At 45.7% G+C, this 20803-nt stretch overlaps 1 long non-coding RNA gene across 1 annotated transcript; it reads right to left on the bottom strand.

Annotated features, from left to right (window-relative positions):
- Nucleotides 1-474: 474 nt before the first annotated feature.
- On the bottom strand, nucleotides 475-15127 carry LOC147080550 (uncharacterized). Its single transcript, XR_015077240.1, has 3 exons — nucleotides 14955-15127; nucleotides 2892-3008; nucleotides 475-582 (listed from the first exon to the last, which is right to left on the bottom strand). It is a non-coding gene; the product is annotated as an uncharacterized LOC147080550 (long non-coding RNA).
- Between the last annotated feature and the right edge of the window lie 5676 nt (nucleotides 15128-20803).

The raw sequence follows: 20803 nt of genomic DNA, 5'->3' as shown, positions 1-20803 counted from the left end.
GGGTCATCCATTTAAATATGAGGCAGGCAGCCTCTGATTTAGCCTACATTTTGAATTTAACTTTAGCTGATCGGGTTTTCCAGGCCTCGTGAAACACGCCAGCTAAAGTAAGGCGAGGACTGCTGGATCCAGGAGGTAAATGCCTTTGCACTTACCTCCTGGATCCAATTTCCCTGCCTAACCCATCCCCCCACGATGCCTCCAATCCCTCCCCCAGGCCTCCAACACCCCCCCTCCCCACAACGAGGCCTTCCCCCCACCCCCCCACCCCCATGCTGCTCCTGCCCCCCGGTGCTGTTCCTGGCCCTGATCATCAGCAGCTCCCAGCCCTCTGATGATCACCACCCCCCCCCCCCCCGCCCTCTCTGGACCTCCAATGATCAATCCCGGTTCTCCTGGATTTCCAGACCACTTTGGAGCCTCCCCACTCCCAACCTAGCTCCCCATTAAAATTCAGGCCAAAGTTTTGCAAAGTGGGCAACAAAGAAAACTTACATTCTTCATGAGAACAGATGCATGGAAAACTGGGTATAAAGTTGGTGTGCTCACATTCTTTTCAAATTCATCAGATAATTTTTTTTGCTGGGGAGGGAAAGAAAGAGAAATAAAATTATTTGATACAAGACATGATTTTAAGATGATAAATGTACATGGTTACAAATGAAAATTATGAAAATATGAGTTTATAGTCTTGCCCTAATGCATATATGGATATTTGAGACTGAATGTGATCTTTCGTAGCAATCAAAGGGTAAATTTTCTGACTTCACACTTCCAGTGGCGAACCTCACCCACTAAGAACGCATATTACAAATTTTAAATAAGATACCAGACAGCCTTTAGCCCCACATATAGCCACCATTCTGTGGTACACCTCCTGTAGCAAGACCTCCAAATTTTCAACACCAAAGGCAGGGGTATTGTCCACATTGCCTCCGCTGTACAACTGTGAACAGTTAATCCATTTACATCTCCCCAACCCTGATCATCATTCAATGACTGCTGTTATATTAGTTGGACAAGTGAGGAGAGGCAATATAAACTAAATGGTACAATTTTAAAGGGGGTGCAGGAACAGAGAGACCTGGGGGTGTATGTAAACAAATCTTTGAAGGTGGCAGGACAAGTTGAGAAGGCTGTTAAAAAATCATACGGGATCCTTGGCTTTATAAAGAAAGGCTTAGTCCCTGATATTTATGGGGAGGCGGGAAAGGAGCGGGGGCGCGTGTTTGCAGGGAGGGAATCCCAGAAATGCCGGGACCACAGAGGTCCTGTCGATTTTAATGGCAGGACCTGATTTTCATTTATTTACTCCATTTCCACCCCAGCAGCCGGCCAGATTGAGAGGCTGCTGGGCAGGAATCACAGTGACAGAAGGTCGTAGCCGGGTAACGTTGGAAAAGGTCCCCGGCAACTGGCAAAGATCGTGGGGTTGGTGGAGGGTATCAGACCGGCAATCAGGAGAAAGGGGGACCAGGACAGCGCGCGGGTTTAGAGTGGGGGGGGGGGCGTTAGCCAGTCGCTGCGGAAGTTTTTCTTGAAGGGCTGTGGGAAACAGATTCAATAATAACTTTCAAAAGGTAATTGGATAGATACTTGAAGGGAATAATTTGCAGGGCTATGGGGAAAGGGCAGGGGAATGGAACTAACTGGATGGCTCTTTCAGAGGGCTAGTACAGGCACAATGGGCCGAATGGCCTCCTTCTGTGCTATACCATTCTATGATCCTATGTATGGGAGCCTGTGTTAACAGAAGCCTTCATTATGGCACCTGCGTCACAGCCCGAGCTGAGATCAGCTAACTCAGTACAGATGTTGTTGAAACTGGGGCCTTCCTGATCTGTAGAGCTCAGCTCTTCACCAGTAGTGTTGACAACTGACCGGTTTTTAAAATTGCCACTGTTGACTAATGGTATCGTGGCCATTTTATAAAGGCTTACCACACGTTATTTACAGAACACAAGCACTGTATTTCTGGCTAAAACAGTCAACAAGCAACTGCAAGCAATTATGAAAATCTGTTTGGACCAGTGAAAAGCTAGCCAGGTGGCAAACCTACACAACAACAACAACAACTTGCATTTATATAGCACCTTTAACACAGTAAAAATGTCCCATGGTGTTTCACAGGAGCGCTTAGCAGACAAATTTGACACCAAGTCTCATAAAGAGATGTAAGGGTACGTAACAAAATCTTGGTCAAAGAGATATATTTTAAGGAGCAACTTCAAGGAGAGAGAGGGAGAGATGTGGAGAGATTTAGGGACGGAATTGCAGAGCTTAGGACCTAGTCAGATGAAGGCACAGCCGCCAATGGTGGAGTGATGAAGATCAGGGATTGCAAGAGGCCAGAATTGGAGGAGCACTGAGATCTCAGAGGGTTGTAGGGTTGGAACAGCTTACAAAGATGGAAGGGGCGAGACCATGGAGGGATTTGAACACAAGGTGAGAATTTTGGATAAACTCAAGATAACGGAGGGTGGAAGATGGGAGGCCGACCAGGAGTGTGTTGGAATAGTCAAGTCTGGAGGTAACAAAGGCATGGATGAGGGTTTCAGCAGCAGATGAGCTGAGGCGGGGTAGAGACAGGCGATATTACGGAGGTGGATGTAGGCACTCTTGGTGATGGTGAGGATATGGGGTTGGAAGCTCAGCTCAGGGGCAAATAGGATGTGAAGGTTGCGAACAGTCTGGGTCAGCTTCAGACAGTGGCCAGGAAGGAGGATGGAGATAATTGGGAATCTCACTGAGCCATCGATGGAGTGTACAGATCCATTTCTAAGTGCAGTGCAGGTATTTTCACAATGCCATTAGTAATACTGTGTTCTTAGCAAGCCCAAAACTTCATCACAACAATTAACAAGATGTAAAATTATCAGCAAAATTAAAACCTTAAACAATCGCTCTAATGCAGCAAGGTCCTTTTGTCGCTTTTTTTTTTGTTGCTCAGTAAATGATTCTTTAGCAGTAGAGTTTTCTTCATCAAGTGAAAATTGCAAGGAAGAATTCTGTAAAAAGAAAATTAAAGCATTCATTATTTTGAAACGTCTTTTCGAATACTGTTCTGATTCTAATCAAATTGGTACGAGGACAAGTAATATCTTTGATTAGCTTAGAGGGAATCATGGTTTAAAAAATTCCAATTGTTCATCATTTTAAGATTGGATATATGTTTGTGTAGCAGGACCATGGGATAGGCGGGGTGAAATTGGTCCACGATTCGGGTACGTAGTGAATTACCGCCTGTTTGCAATGCGCCCATTTTCTTATTCATGGAATTCAATGGAAAAGTAAACCGGGCACAGAGTAAAATTTGCTGCCGATTCGCTATGAGTCCATTTCACGCTATTGGCGTAGACTATGTTCATCCCCTGGATATTGCACAGTTTGAGTGTTAGATGCATGTAGAAAGTCATAAATTGTATTTGGTTTCTAGAATCTATAAAGAATAACCGGTAGGTCTCGATTCAGTAATAAGTACATACATTAAATGGGTGGAAATAATTTACTAGGTAATTCCTGTTATAGTTTGTTAAAACAGCAGATTAAACGTGGACAGCCTCTGGTGCATACAACTAAGAATACACACGGTATACCTGTAGTGTATGTGCCTTTAAGAGCCCCATGTGTACTGTAATGCCAGTAATGGCCACTCGGGCTATATAAGCCTGTATATTGTGTTGTATCAGTTAGTTCCCCTCCAGACTTTGTTTAGTAAACACCTGTGAAACCAACTCCTGTCTTCAGTGTCCCTATCAACACACAGACACAACAGTGGCGACGAATTGGAAATGGACTTACCTGCAATTCGGCAGCACCTCAAGGACATCGATTCCTCTGGCGTCCAAAGTTGAAAAGAAAAAGAAAAAGCTGTGGTTTCACCAGCTAGCCAAGCTGGTGGCAGGTACTGCAATAATCCTTCTTGGGCGTCGGGCTGGGGTTCCAGCGGCTGGCTCTGCAGCTAGGCCAAGCAGCGAAAGCGGAGGCAAGCAGTAACAGACGGGGAGGGAGCACTCGGGAGACGGCCGGCGCTGCAAGCAGGTCGGCGTTCAGACCTAGAGAGAGAGTCCGGCGGGAACGAGTCTCCAACTGTAAATAAATAAATAAAAAGAACGGAAACCACGGGAAACAGCGTTGTCATCGGCAGCAGCGGCGGGGAAGCACGGGAAGCGCCATTTTTTTTCTAGGATGCCTAAGTCTGGCAATATTGATCCTTTTGATAACAAGATAGAGGATTGGACCACATATGTGGAAAGAGTGGCGGTATATTGCACCGCAAATGGAATAGAAGATGAAAAAAATCTTCAGTACTTCTAAATCTAATGGGCGCAAAGACATATAAGCTGTTACGAAACTTAATCACTCCAGCCGAACCAATGGACAAGAATTTTAAGGAGATTGTTGATACCCTACACTGCCAATTCGGGGCAGGACTGGCAGATTCTCTACGAGACAAATTCGTCTGCGGTCTCCTAAATGAAGGAACTCAAAAAAGGCTACTTTCTGAGAAAGATTTGACACTGGACAAGGCTTTCAGTGCAAGAGGAGCTGCAGAAGTACAGCAAAAGCCACAGGACTTCGGCACCCATGAAATGACACGGGGTTTCGAGAGATGTTATCGCTGCGGCAGATCCACCCATGACCAGAGGGACTGCTGGTTCAAGGACAAAGCATGCAGGCAATGCGGAAAGATGGGACACATTACACGTGTATGCCGATCTGGAAACAAAAAATCCACTAACAGAAAAAAAATCAATAAGGAAAAGCACAGAAAGGTACAAATGATGACAGACAGTAGCTCCGAAGACCAGAAGAGCGATAGCGACTCCGGAAACAAGAGACTAAGCTCTCTCAAATTACATAATGTAATTGCCAAAGAAGATTACCAGATCATTTGGGTTACCCTCACAATAGCAGGGTCCCCAGTTAAAATGGAGCTAGATACAGGATCAGCTCTGACCGTCATAAATCGACGGGATTACGAGCGGCTATTTCCGCATATACCTCTAAAAGACACATCCATTATCTTGAAAACATATACGGGGCAGAAAGTATACCCCAAAGGAAAAATAAGGGTGCCTGTTGTATACAACGGCAAGGAAATACAGAAGTTGTATTTATACGTTCTACAAGATGGTGGTCCACCGCTGTTGGGACGTGAATGGATCAGGAAAATACGTTTAGACTGGCACTCCATTCAGGCACTGACGGTGACCAGTAAGGAAAAAAATGATGATGACGTCATACCTGAACGATTAAAAGGCATCTTGGCCAACGCCAAGGAAGTGTTTCAAGAGAAACTAGGAACCTTGAAAGGCATCACCGCCTCAATAAAAGTGGAAGATGCGGCAATTCCCAAGTTTTTTAAGGCAAGGCCGGTGCCATACGCAATTCGTCCAGCAGTCGAGGCAGAGCTGGAGAATTTGGAAAAGGCAGGCGTATTATCCAAAATAGATTGGAGCGAGTGGGCAACACCCATCGTCCTGGTCATGAAGAAAACGTTGAATAATGATAAATCTGAAGAACAGAGAAAAATTCGCATCTGTGGAGACTTCAAGGTGACTGTAAACCCGGTCCTTCACATGGTACAGTATCCTCTTCTGAGGATAGAAGATATTTTCGCCTCACTATCCGGAGGGAAACGTTTCACCAAAATTGACTTGGCACAGGCATATCTACAGGTGGAGGTTGAAGAGGCCTCTAAAAAGTATCTCACGATAAATACACACAAAGGCCTATACCAGTACAATCGACTGGTTTTCGGAGTAGCATCCGCTCCAGCTATCTGGCAAAGAGCTATGGAGCAAGTCCTCCAAGGGATTCCGGGGACTCAATGCTACCTAGACGACATCCTTGTAACAGGAGAAAACGACAACGAGCACCTTGCCAATTTGGAGCAGGTGCTCACTAGGCTGAGAGAACAGGGCCTACGAGCAAATTGCCCCAAGTGCGAATTTTTCCAGAATCAAATATCATATTGTGGCCACATAATTAATAAGAAAGGGTTGCATAAGTCACCTGAAAAAATTGAAGCGGTCATAAAAGCCCCAGCACCTGAAAATGTTTCACAATTAAGGTTGTTCCTGGGATTAATAAATTACTATCATAAATTTTTACCGAACTTATCAACTCTTCTACACCCTCTTAATGAACTGCTACAAACAGGAGTAATTTGGAAATGGAGCGAAGACTGTAAACGTGCCTTCCATAAATGCAAAGACTTAATCACGTCCAAAGAAGTTTTGGCTCATTACAACCCATCACTGCCAATCAGACTGGCGTGCGATGCATCCCCTTACGGCGTAGGAGCAGTATTATCGCATAAATTCCCTGATGGCTCGGAACGGCCGATAGCTTTTGCGTCACGCTCATTGAACTCAGCTGAGCGTAACTATGCCCAAATCGACAGGGAAGCACTCAGCCTGGTATGGGGAGTGAAGAAATTCAACCATTACCTACACGGACAAAAATTTACCTTGTTGACTGACCATCAACCACTCATCTCCATATTCAAACCTAAAAAGGGTGTTCCCATTATGACAGCGCAAAGGCTACAGAGGTGGTCCCTTTTTCTAGGGGCACACCAATACAACATAGAATACAAAGGATCAAAACAGCATGGGAATGCTGACGGGTTATCGCGCCTACCGTTGCCAACGGTAGAAGAAGCACCTACCGTAGACCCAGTGGAGATTTTCCACTCTACCATAGTCGAATGTCTACCAGTAACAAATTCTGCCATTGAAAGGGAAACTAGAAATGACCCGACTCTCTCACGAGTCTACGATTTAACAGTGAAGGGATGGCCAGCACATGGTGAACCACTGTTACCAGCATTCTCGCAAAGAAGAGAACAGCTGTCAGTGTGCCGAGGAACCTTGATGTGTGGATCCCGAGTGGTGATTCCACCCAAACTCCAGGATAAAGTTCTAAAGGAGCTTCACGAGGGGCATCTGGGTGGAGTGAAAATGAAGAACCTAGCCAGGGCGTTTGTATGGTGGCCAGGTATCGATGGAGACATCGAAGAAATGGCCAAGAGCTGCCTCGGGTGCCAGAAGGTCCAAAACGCTCCACCACAAGCCCCTCTACATCCATGGGAGTGGCCCTCATCCCCCTGGCAAAGGGTGCACATTGACTTTGCTGGTCCATTTATGGACTCAATGTTCTTAATCGCGGTTGATGCACACTCCAAGTGGCCGGAGGTAATAAAGATGTCCTCCACCACCACGGAAAAAACCATCACAGTATTAAGGACCATATTTGCCAGGAATGGGCTGCTGGAACAGATCTGTTCTGATAATGGACCGCAATTTGTGTCCGAAGAATTCAGGAAGTTCTTAAAAAACAATGGGGTTAAGCACTACACGTCCGCCCCATACCATCCCGCCACCAATGGATTGGCTGAAAGGTTTGTCCAGACCTTCAAGAAGGCCATAAAGGCCATGGGTAATGAAGACATAAAACTTCAGCACAAGGTGAATAACTTCTTGTTCGCATACAGGAATGCAACACATATGGTTACAAACCAAACTCCCGCCATGATGTTCTTCAATAGAAACCTAAGATGCCGGCTGGATTTGATCAAGCCAAACATCAGAAGGGACGTGGAGAACCGGCAATTTCAAGGCATGAATGAAAGGCCAACTAGAACCTTCCAGATAGGTCAACAAGTTTTGGCCCAGGACTACCGTACCGAGAAATGGCAGCCTGGAACTATCTGCACATGACCAGGACCGCTGATGTATACCGTAGACATCGGAGAAAGCATAATAAGGCGCCATGCTGACCAAATCATAGAGTCATCCGAAAAGGGACAACCTACACCACAACTCTATACGCCTAATGATGAAGTAGAGATACCCATATCTACCTCCGATCCAGTGATACTGGAACCCGATGAACACGACACTGGCATTCAAGCCGAATCAGCCTTGCCAAAAGAACCTACTACACCACCAGAAACTATTACATCACCGAGGCATTATCCGGACCGAGTCAGGAAGCCTCCAGAGAGACTGACTTATAATTAATTAACTGCCGCAATGTGTAGATTATTTTTTCTTGTAACATGTAATTAATGATTACTTAAAATATTATGTGCTGGTTGGCTAAAAGGGGAGGAATTGTAGTGTATGTGCCTTTAAGAGCCCCATGTGTACTGTAATGCCGGTAATGGCCACTCGGCCTATATAAGCCTGTATATTGTGTTGTATCAGTTAGTTCCCCTCCAGACTTTGTTTAGTAAACACCTGTGAAACCAGCTCCTGTCTTCAGTGTCTCTATCAACACACGGACACAACAATACCTGTCAGCATCAAATAAATCCTTCACAATCTTCAGAGTACTGGAGACGTGTGAGGGGAAGTGAATTATTCCACATTGTATGAACCTACCCAAAGACAGCTTCGAGGGATGAGGCACTTTTGGGCCGTGAATTTAATAGCGCTGAGGGGGCGGGTCCGCTGTCAAAATAGCAAAGATTGACAGCGGGTAGGATACAATTCAGCTGGTTAAATGGCTTGTTAAGAGCCAATTTAAGTCTTTTTTGAGGCTTACTTCTAGGCCTAGAAACTTACCAGCCTCGCCAAGGCGCCGGAAGTAGCGCCCCAGAAAAAGTCGCGGCCGGCCGCCGCAAATTCAGTTTGCACGCCCCAGAGGGAAGTGCGGCGCTACTCGAGGCGCCTCGCATCCCTCTTCAGGCGCTGCAACTGAAGTTCGCAGCGCAACGTGCCGCAGCGCCACACGCTGCGGCACAGTGCGCTGCGGTACTGCAGGCCTTCCTCCCCTTCTTAAAGGGGAGGGGCCTGCTGCAGCGCGCTCGAAGAGCGCGAGTGCCGGCAAAAGAGGAGAAGTGCCGGGCTCTTGGGACACAGCTGGCACTCCGCGGGGCAGGGGGCTTAGGAGGCCGGGGATGGCAGCGCGGAAAGGTGCTGGCAGGCGGCCAGCAAAAAAAATGGCCGCCCCGCACCTCAGCGCCTCTACCGCCGCAGGTAGGCCCCCCTGAACCGGTCGCAAATTGCGACCAGCGTTACAGCAGGGGGCGCTACCAAATTTCGCGATTGGGATGGTAGCGGGGCGCTGCGCACACCGATGACGTCATCGGTAGCGGCGCAGCGCTAACGGCTAGCACTGCCATTAGTGTCCTGCTAAATTTAGCGGGAGGCGTGGCCAGTGGCATAAAACCCACTAAGTGCCCTCTTTGGGCGCTAACGGGTGGCGCAGCCCACTGAATTTCTAGGCCCTAATTTTACATTCTTCCCCACAGGTTACCCGCAGTTCGGGGAACACACCAGCTCAACCTGTCGTGTTTTGAGTCTGCTCTGATGTTTGTGAAAAGCTGACAGCTGCAGAAGTGGTGTCAAGGATGCCATGTTGCTGATGGTGAGTTTCAGAGCATAGAAAATGTTGGTTACTGCATTTTTAATACATATAGAGATTTCTTTAGCTTACAAGTTTTTAGATTCAACTGTATGGCCAGTGCTACCTCGTTGGGAGAACTTCACTCACCATTGACAGATCGCTTCTGTCATCTCACCTGCAGCTGCCATCTATTGCAGCAACATCGAAGCCATTGAAACAATCAGACCTTAGTCTTCCGAATCCTTCCACGATCAGCCCCAACAACAACATCACCAGGCCCACCAACATCACCAACAACATTACCAACCTTCTCCGCCATCACCTGATGCTGTACTGGACACAGGGCATCAGCCCCTGACAAAATTGCTGCCCGAGAGGCCAGAGATGGCATCACCATGGCCAGATTTTCTTCATTGATGCTGTAAACCCTGGCTGCCACATGATGCGCCAAGTTGACACCATCCCACACCAGCACCGTGAAACTTAGAAAACTCATTGAAACTTATAAAATTCTAACAGGACTAGACAGACTAGATGCAGGAAGGAAGTTCCCGATGGCGGGGGAGTCCAGAACCAGGGGTCACAGTCTAAGAATAAGGGGTAAGCCATTTAGGACAGAGATGAGGAGGAATTTCTTCATCCAGAGAGTGGTGAACCTGTAGAATTCTCTACCACAGAAGGCCGTTGAGGCCAATTCGTTAAATATATTCAAGAAGGAGTTAGATATATTTCTTAAGGCTAAAGGGATCAAGGGATATGGGGAGAAGGCAGGGACAGTGTACTGAGTTTGGATGATCAGCCATGATCTCATTAAATGGCGGAGCAGGTTTGAGGGGCCGAATGGCCTACTCCTGCTCCTATCTTCTATGTTTCTATGTAATGTCCAAGCCATTCCATGCACTCATATTACTATAGCGGGGCGGGGGGAAGTTATGACTGGACAATCACTGGAACTCAATAAAACACTTCTCAAGTTGCGCTCAGATCTGTCCAATAAGGGGCGCTTTTGGAAAAATAGATTTCACTGTATGACAACACATTACCAGAAACTTCACATGGACATTGGCTAAACCTCTCAAGTGCCTACCCTTGTGTGTTGTTAGTTGGTATGCTTGCAGTAGGATAAGGGTGTGTGTGAGGGGTGGCTAGTGAGATGGGGAAGTGATAAAGTAGATAGAGAAGGTTGGGTGGAGGTGCAAGGTAAGTTGGTGTCCTGGGAGGTCTCTTCTGCCCTTAGAAGGGAAGAGAACCTCCCTGCGTGCTGTGACTCCCTCCATATGCATATGGAGGGAGTCACTAGAGAGCCTGGGTGCAAGTGTTCACCTTTGTGCAGTGATTGTCAGTGTTTGCAGCACCTCAATACTGTCAAACACTGACAGAACAACTGTCAAACTCCATGTGGACGTGGTCCCTTTAAGGAAACTGGCTGATGACGTGTCATCAAATGACCTCATCAGACCCGCTTCCTGTTAATTGGCCGGGCTTACCAAGGCCAATCAAGGGAAATCACTTCTGCATAGCGGATGCAGCAGGGAGCGGGACCGGAACCCGGAAACCAGCTGTCCCAGCCCCATCCTACCTCCTTAATTAAATTTACGGCCTTGGTGTCAACCTGCTTCTTTTTCTTCTACCAGGCTCCTGGGAGACTGGAACCTACTCTGCTTGTCTGTTTTTCATATTTCCCTTTCACCTGCATACCCCCCATCCTTTTAGCTATTCACACAACCTCTGACTCACACAGGACTTTTTTTCTTTTATTTATTTCATTATCCCTCTTTTGCAAATATCACCTCTGCCATTTAACCACCTCCTGTTCTCTATTTAAGCATTTACAGGTCATTCTATTTCTTTTCCTCTGTGTGTGTGGGTTTTTTTCACTCCCACTTCCTGTTGTCCTGTTCCTTTCTGAAAGCTTTTAATCTGACAAAGGGTTTGCACACTTGAAACATTTAACTTGTTTGTGCAGATGCTGCCCGACCTGCTGATTGTTTCTGATGCTTTAAATTTCCAGCATCTACAGTTTTTGATTTTTGTTCAAGATAGTTCCCTATTGAGAAGCAAATCAGGGAAATGGGTAAGAAGCTGGGAGGTAGTCTTAGCTTACATCTGTTATCCATTGTCGGAAACACAATTGAGCTTAACATTTCTCAGACATTAAGCTGCGTTTGTTGTCCTGTGGCTTATCATCACCAAATGTAAATCAATGATTTCCCTATTGATACCATACAGCGTGGGGTGAATTTGCACAGTGGTTCTCTCACTCATCCACCATAACTTTATTAATGCCATTTTTTCCAGGGCTCTTCCACCAATGTTACGGCAGACAAGCAGGAGAACCTTCACAGAAATTCACCCCCTGTGTGTTTTGTAAAAGGGGAAACATGATGTTGCCAAAGGTTGGTTGGAGAGGGGGAATCAAAACCGGACAGAGTTTAGAGCAGAGAAATATGAGGTGATACATTTTGGGAGGAAGAATAAGAGGAAATATAGAGTAAATAGTAAAACATTTTAAATGTGTAGGACACAGAGTTAGGGGTTCAGAAATCTTTAAAAGTGGGACTACAAGTTGATAAAGCTGTTAAAAAAAAGCAAATGCGATTTGATTTTATAAATAAGGTCAGAGTACAAAAGCAAAAAGATAATGATAGCTTACACACAAGTCATTGCTAGGCCACAGTTAGAATATTGTGTCCAGCTTTGGACGCTGTCACATTTTGAGATTTTTGCAAATTTGGCCCAGAAGTGATTTTGGATTAATTTATATTTTGATGTTTAATACAAAGTTAACTTGGGTCCACAGGCGATTAAATCACAGGAACACAAGCTACTCAGGTGCTGGATTAGGTCCCTTAGCTGGGGCACAAGATCATAGAATCATAGAATACTACAGCACAGAAGGAGGCCATTCAGCCCATCGAGTCTCAGCCGGCTCTTTCGAAGAGCAATCCAGTTAGTCCTACTTCCCCGCTCTTTCTCCATATCCCTGCAATATTTTCTCCTTCAAGTATTTATCCAATTCCCTTTTGAAAGCTACTATTGAATCTGTTTCCACCAGGCAGTGCATTCCAAATCCTAACAACTTGTTGCATAAAAAAATGTTTCCTCGTGTCGCCTCTGGTTCTTTTGCCAATCACCTTAAATCTGTGCCCACTGGTTATCGACACTTCAGCCATTGGAAACAGTTTCTCTTTGTTTACTTTATCTAAACCCTTCATGATTTTAAACACCTCTATCAAATCTCCTCTTAGCCTTTTCTGCTCCAAGAAGAACAACCCCAGCTTCTCCAGTCTATCCACGTAACTGTAATTCCTTCATCCCTGGAACCATTCTAGTAAATCTCTTCTGTTCCCTCTCTAAAACATTCACGTCCTAAAGTGTGGTGTCCAGAATTAGACACAATCGTCCAGCTGGGACCGAACTGAAGATCAAGAACTTGTTGACAAAACTGTGTTTTTCGTATTCGAGATTAGTTTGTGATAAGGGAGGGGGGGTGGTAATATTCACTTTCATCGCTTGGGCAGTAAACTGGTGAAACAGATCCCTCGCCCATTGTAGAACCCACCCTGATTTTTATTTCCAATCGGGTGGGTTCTATAATGGATGGGCAATCCATTCTGTGAGGTTACCGCCCAGGCACAGAACTTGAAAATTATCCCCAATAAGATTTTTCCAATACTTCTTAGAGAAATTTGCAGCTGTAATGTTAGATTGATTTAATTCACTAAGCACAGCAGAAGGCTTAGCTAAACACGGATGCTTCTGATCTAAGATGATAGTTTGACTGGCAACTCGGTGAGCTGCAGGAGTGTCAGAGGTCAAGTTTTTTTGGCTTCCTCGCACTAGAAGAAGGCAGTTTGCAGTAAGTTTGAGTTTCAAACCGTCAGGAAGGCAGAGAATACTCTTTCTACGAGAGTACCAGTCAGTTCACCAATACTGACAGCAAAGTGAAAGTAGGCTTGTACCAAAGGCAAAGTTTGTGTATTCCATTATTTTTGATGTTAAGAAGAGCAATAGGAAATATATAAACCTTGCTGCAATAATAGTATTCCATTCAGTCGTAAAATTTCACGTAAAATAAACCAGTTTGTTGGTTTACAATTTGCCACATCTCACTGGATTTCTCAGCAGTTTGACTTCTCGAAGATTGCAAGGTCATAGAATTCTTAAATTTATGCTCTCTAGTTACCAACTTACTGACCAGGGGAAATAGTTTTCCTGTATTTACCTTGCCAAAACCGCTTATAATTTTAAACATCTGAAGATCTCCTCTTAATCTTATCTGTTCTAGTGAAAAATGCCCCAGTTTGTCTGGTCTTTACTCATAACTAAAGCTTCTACTTCCCAGTAAAATTTTAGTAAATCTCTTCCGACTGGACTATAGTTATTCCTTTCTCCCTTTTTGAGCAGAGGCATTACATTAGCAACACTCCACTCCTCTGCCACAATTGCCATATCCAAGCATGTTTGAAAGATTGGGATCATAGCCTCTGCTATTTCCTCTCTATCTCCCCTCAGAATTCTGGGATGCACACGATTAGAGTCTCTTTTGTGTAGAGTTTGGAGTCAGTTCTTGATACACTTGATAAAATAAAGCTGGTGTTAGCTGAGCCCATGATGTCTGTTTTATTTTTCACTTAATATGCACTGTAGTTACCCTGGGGGTCTGAGAGAATTTATGCAGAACTTTTCCTTAAGAAATTAAATAGTATGGAGTAGAGTCCATTGTAAGGATATATTGTACCTAGCCTGCAGAATCAGCAGCCTTGATGGGACAAATAGGGGCAGAATTTCTCTTTAGCACTTGAGTGCAAAGCATCACCTGGGTGGAGTGCATAGAGAAATATCAAGTGGGGAGGATCACACACCAATAATGGAGCCTGCCTGATTTTCCCAAGTACGCACCTCCGAGGCAATGCTTTAGATGAACATGCTTAAGAAAGAAGTCTGCCTCACAGTCTTCTCTTGCACTATGTATACTATCTTTAAATTATGAAATGGGGACGAAACAAGACCGTTAAAGTAAAACAAGTTAACCTTTACCAAAACTCAGAACTTATTTTTCACAAATACTGAGGCCCTACTGGAAAATTAAAGGTGAAAGGGGAAAGTCTCATGGGACACAGCAGTTATAATGCAGAGAACAGGAGATGGCACATGATGCATACAAGGCTATTAATGTGTGACTCTTAAAGGGATCGTGTATCTTCCAAATTTTCCTCTTTTAAACAATGAACTAATCTATATAATGTGCAAGATAATTTAATTAGAAAACAATGCATATACTACAGGGGCAATTTCCCAACTTTGGCCTCCAGAAGTGCAAGTCGGAAATTCGATCATGCGCTGCACATGATTTTCTGACAACTAATTTAAACGGTTGGAATATAAATGGTTTGAAAATCAACACCCGAATTTTTGATGTGCACTGACAGTGAGGAAGACTCCCTGACATAAACACAAAGATGGGAAGCTACTCCTTCCAGCTGAAACCTGAAAAATGTACCTTTTACCACTAGAGCTATTTTTTTCAAAAGCATGAATTACACATGTGAATTAATTAATTCAAAAAGTAATATACTAAAAACAATAAATACCTTTTCAGGGTATGCAACAAGAAATAGTTTTTGATCTTCCACATTGGTCACACATTTTTCCAGAAACCCACTGCGAAGAAGGAATTCTTTAACTTCCCCTTCACTTATTTTGAAAGAGTATTCCGAGATGTACAAAATCGAATTAACCTGTGAATAAAATAAAAATTGCCAAAACTGTAAAAGTGCTTATTGAAAGAGAAAATATAATGATAAAATGCAGGAGCATTTTCAGTGCAATTAGCCAATTTATCCCATCAAACACAACTCCAGAAAAGGAATTTAAATTGGGAAGTGAATATTGCCAGGGAACGAGAACTTCCAGTTTTCAAAGTTTTGCCTGACATGTATGTGTATTGCAGAACGGCAACTGCAGGTACGGTTAGCACTGTTGCCTCACAGCGCCAGAGACCCGGGTTCGAATCCGGTCTCGGGTGACTGTCTGTGTGGAGTTTGCACATTCTCCCCGTGTTTGCGTGGGTTTTCTCCGGGTGCTCCGGTTTCCTCCCACAGTCCAAAGATGTGCGGGTTAGGTTGATTGGCTATGATAAATTGACCATTAGTGTTAGGGGGATTAAATACGTGGGGTTACGGGGATAGGGTGGGATATGTGTTGGTGTAGGGGTTACGGGGATCTGGTGGGATATGTGTCGGTGCAGGCTCGATGGGCCGAAATGGCCTCTATCTGCACTGTGGGGATTCTGTGATTCTGTGATCCTGTGAAATGCAGCACGGGGCCCAAAGGGACGGGGAAGAGCATGAGGAGAGAGCAGAGCATGGGGAATGAGCAGAGCATGAGGAGAGAGCAGAGCATGAGGAGAGAGCAGAGCATGGGGAGAGAGCAGAGCATGGGGAGAGAGCAGAGCATGGGGAAAGAGCAGAGCACGGGGGGAGAGCAGAGCACGGGGAGAGAGCAGAGCACGGGGAGAGAGCAGAGCACGGGGAGAGAGCTGAGCACGGGGAGAGAGCAGAGCACGGGGAGAGAGCAGAGCACGGGGAGAGAGCAGAGCACGGGGAGAGAGCAGAGCACGGGGAGAGAGCAGTGCACAAGGAGAGAGCAGCGCATGAGGAGAGAGCAGACAATAGGGGGAGAGCAGACCAAAGGGGGAGAGCAGAGCATGGGGAGAGAGCAGAGCATGGGGAGATAGGAGAGCACAGGGAGAGAGCAGAGCATGGGGAGAGAGCAAAGCATGGGGAGAGTGCAGAGCACGGGGAGAGAGCAGAGCATGGGGGGAGAGAGCAGAGCATGGGGAGAGAGCAGAGCATGGGGGAGAGCAGAGCATGGGGAGAGAGCAGACCAAAGGGGGAGAGCAGAGCATGGGGAGAGAGCAGAGCATGGGGAGATAGGAGAGCACGGGGAGAGAGCAGAGCATGGGGAGAGAGCAGAGCATGGGGAGAGAGCAGAGCACGGGGAGAGAGCAGAGCATGGGGAGAGAGCAGAGCATGGGGAGAGAGCAGAGCATGGGGGAGAGCAGAGCATGGGGAGAGAGCAGAGCATGGGGGGAGAGCAGAGCACGGGGAGAGAGCAGAGCATGGGGAGAGAGCAGAGCATGGGGAGAGAGCAGAGCATGGGGAGAGAGCAGAGCATGGGGGGAGAGAGCAGAGCATGGGGAGAGAGCAGAGCATGGGGGAGAGCAGAGCATGGGGAGAGAGCAGACCAAAGGGGGAGAGCAGAGCATGGGGAGAGAGCAGAGCATGGGGAGATAGGAGAGCACGGGGAGAGAGCAGAGCATGGGGAGAGAGCAGAGCATGGGGAGAGAGCAGAGCACGGGGAGAGAGCAGAGCATGGGGAGAGAGCAGAGCATGGGGAGAGAGCAGAGCATGGGGGAGAGCAGAGCATGGGGAGAGAGCAGAGCATGGGGGGAGAGCAGAGCACGGGGAGAGAGCAGAGCATGGGGAGAGAGCAGAGCATGGGGAGAGAGCAGAGCATGGGGAGAGAGCAGAGCACGGGGAGAGAGCAGAGCATGGGGAGATAGGAGAGCATGGGGAGAGAGCAGAGCATGGGGAGAGAGCAGAGCATGGGGAGAGAGCAGAGCACGGGGAGAGAGCAGAGCATGGGGAGATAGGAGAGCATGGGGAGAGAGCAGAGCATGGGGAGAGCAGAGCATGGGGAGAGAGCAGAGCATGGGGAGAGAGAAGAGCATGAGGAGAGAGCAGAGCATGGGGGAGAGCAGAGCATGGGGAGAGAGCAGAGCATGGGGGGAGAGCAGAGCATGAGGAGAGAGCAGAGCATGGGGGGAGAGCAGAGCATGGGGAGAGAGCAGAGCACTAAACATAGAAACATAGAAGATAGGAGCAGGAGTAGGCCATTCGGCACCTCGAGCCTGCTCCGCCATTCAATGCGATCATGGCTGATCATCCAAATTCAGTACCCTGTCCCTGCCTTCTCCCCACAACCCTTGATCCCCTTAGCCTTAAGAAATATATCTAACTCCTTCTTGAATATATTTAATGAATTGGCCTCAACTGTCTTCTGTGGTAGAGAATTCCACAGGTTCACCACTCTCTGGGTGAAGAAATTCCTCCTCATTTCTGTCCTAAATGGCCTACCCCTTATCCTTAGACTATGACCCCTGGTTCTGGACTCCCCGACCATCGGGAACATCCTTCCTGCATCTAGTCTGTCTAGTCCTGTTAGAATTTTATAAGTTTCAATGAGATCCCCTCTCATTCTTCTAAACTCCAGCGAGTATAAGCCCAATCAACCCAATCTCTCCTCATACATCATTCCTGCCATCCCAGCTATCAGTCTGGAGAATCTTCGCTGCTCTCCCTCTATGGCAAGAACATCCTTCCTCAGATAAGGCAACCAAAACTGCACACAATACTCAAGGTGTGGTCTCACCAAGGCCCTGTACAACTGCAGCAAGACATCATTGCTCCTGTACTCGAATCCTCTCGCTATGAAGGCCAGCATACCATTTGCCTTCTTAACCACCTGCTGCACCTGCATGCTTACCTTCAGCGACTGGTGCACAAGGACACCCAGGTCTCGTTGCACTTCCCCTTTTCCCAATCTATTGCCATTCAGATAATAATGTCTTCCTGTTTTTGCCACCAAAGTGGATAACCTCGCATTTATCTACATTATACTGCATCTGCCATGCATCTGCCCAATCGCCCAACCTGTCCAAATCGTACTGGAGTTTCTCTGCATCCTCCTCACAGCACACATGCCCACCCAGCTTTGTGTCGTCTGCAAACTTGCAGATATTACATCTAGTTCCCTCGTCTAGATCATTAATATATATTGTGAATAACTGGGGTCCTAGCACCAATCCCTGCGGTACCCCACTAGTCACTGCCTTCCACTCGGAAAAAGACCCGTTTATTCCAACTCTTTGCTTTCTGTCTGCCAACCAGTTTTCTATCCAAGTCAGTACCTTACCCCCAATCTCATGTGCTTTAACTTTGCATGCTAGTCTCTAATGCGGCACCTTATCGAAAGCCTTCTGAAAATCCAAATACACCACATCCACTGGTTCTCCCTTATCTATTCTATCAGTTACATCCTCAAAAAATTCCAAATACCTTTTGTAAATCCATGTTGACTTTGTCCGATCCTGTCACTGTTTTCCAAGTGCTCTGATATTACATCTTTTATAGTGGACTCTAGCATTTTCCGCACTACTGATGTCAGGCATACCGGTCTATAATTCCCCGTTTTTTCTCTACCACCTTTTTTGAATAGTGGGGTTACATTAGCTACCCTCCAATCCATGGGAACTGTTCCAGAGTCTATCGAATTTTGGAACATGACCAGCAATGCATCTACTATTTCTAGGACCACTTCCTTAAGTACCCTAGGATGTAGATTATCAGGCCCTGGGGATTTATCGGCCTTCAATCCCGTCAATTTCCCTAACACCATTTCCCTACAAATACTGATTTCATTCAGTTCCTGCCTCTCATTAGACCCTATGTTCCCCGACATCTCTGGGAGTTTATTTGTGTCCTCCTTTGTGAAGACAGAACTAAAGTATGTATTTCATTGGCCTGCCATGTCTTTGTTCCCCATTATAAATTCCCTTGATTCTGACTGCAAGGGACCTACGCTTGACTTTACCAATCTTTTTCTCTTCACATATCTATAAAAGCTTTTACAGTCAGTTTTTATGTTCCCTGCAAGCTTACTCTCATTCTCTATTTTCCCCCTCTTAATTAATCCCTTTGTCCTCCTTTGCTGAATCCTAAACTGCTCCCAATCCTCAGGTTTGCTGCTTTTTCTGGCCAATTTATAGGTCCTCTCCTTGGATCTTATGCTATCCCTAATTTCCCTCGTTAGCCAATGTTGAGTCACCTTTTTTGTTTTATTTTTATGCCAAGCAGGGATGAACAAATTCTGTAGTTCATCCATGCGATCTTTAAATGTTTGCCATTGCCTATCCACCGTCAACCCTTTGAGTGACATTCCCCAATCAATCCTACCCAACCCGCGCCTCATACCATCGTAGTTTCCTTTATTTAAATTCAGTACCCAAGCCTTTGAATCAACTACTTCACTCTCCATCTTAATGAAGAATCCTATCATATTATGATCGCTCCTCCCCAAGGGGCCTCACACAACAATGTAAGATATTTAGTAGATGAGAATCATATACGTATAAATTCAAGTGTAGCCATTGACCAAATAATATTACCCATAATTACTCCTGGGTAACTAGAACTTGTTCAAAATGTAGTTGCAGACAGTTCAAAAGCAGTTTGACTAAGTTTCGATAACAAACAGGCACAGGCTGCAAGTGAAGATCAAATCATTAAATTGCTAAGAAAAACATATTATAATGCTGTTAGAACTTAGAATTCGCTTAACAAAAGTAATTGCAACAATATTTAAAGAATAATTAGTATAAATTCCAATAAATGAGAGAGATCGTGGAAGTTAAGGTATTTATCTGGTAGATTAAAGTGAGATAGTCTGGATACATCAAGACTAGTGAAACAGCACTGAAACGATCTGGGCCCTTGGTATAGAAAGGCCTTGTACTGCTTGAGACATGAAATGAAAGAGATATGGTAAATTCCAATGGGGTGAAAACCTATAAACAAGATAACACGACAGCAGAACAGGGTTAATGGAAATGTACTGGGAAAGGAGTGGCCAGGTTACTAGCCTTAAACTGAGTGAGAATGGTATTTTGACCATTAGAACCAATTAAAAAAGGTGATTTTGTTAATGACCATATATGGACATTGGCCAGCCAAACTGTTGATAAGGAATGGGTTAAAACCTCGATATTCAAACAACAGTTTCACAGAGTTTTGCTGCGAGGATAGGAGCAGACCTGCGATGACGTTGCCTGTGTCCGAAGGGCTCCAGAGACCAAGGGCTGCGAGCTATTCGTCACTATCGCCTAATGTTAAATATTGATTACGCTGTAAGCTTAACAAATCTGATCTATTGCTCAAACATACTGGCTGCTGCCTATTTGCGTCTCGTCCAAGAACTCTGAATGGTCAATACTGCTTGAATCACAACAAGATTGCTAATTAATCCTTTCTCATTACATAATACCCAGTCTAAGATGGCCTGATCTCTAGTTGGTTCCTCGAGATATTGGTCCAGGAAACCATCCTGTATACACTCTAGGAATTCCTCTTCCACAGTATTGTTACTAATTTGGTTCGACCAAACCATATGTAGATTAAAGTCACCCATGATAACTACTGTGACCTTATTGCATACATCTCTAATTTCCCATTTAATGTCATCCCCAATCTCAGCATGGGAAGAGAGCAGAGCATAGGGAGAGAGCAGAGCATGGGGAGAGAGCAGAGCATGGGGAGAGAGCAGAGCATGGTGGGAAAAGCAGAGCATGGGGAGAGAGCAGAGCATGGGGGGAGAGAGCAGA

The sequence above is a fragment of the Somniosus microcephalus genome, unplaced genomic scaffold, assembly GCF_052327205.1.
Source record: "Somniosus microcephalus isolate GS21.2 unplaced genomic scaffold, FLI_Smic_1.0 scaffold1459, whole genome shotgun sequence".
Taxonomy (NCBI): domain Eukaryota; kingdom Metazoa; phylum Chordata; class Chondrichthyes; order Squaliformes; family Somniosidae; genus Somniosus; species Somniosus microcephalus.
The sequence above is the reverse complement of the archived record's forward strand: the minus strand, read 5'-3'. Positions and strand labels throughout refer to the sequence as shown.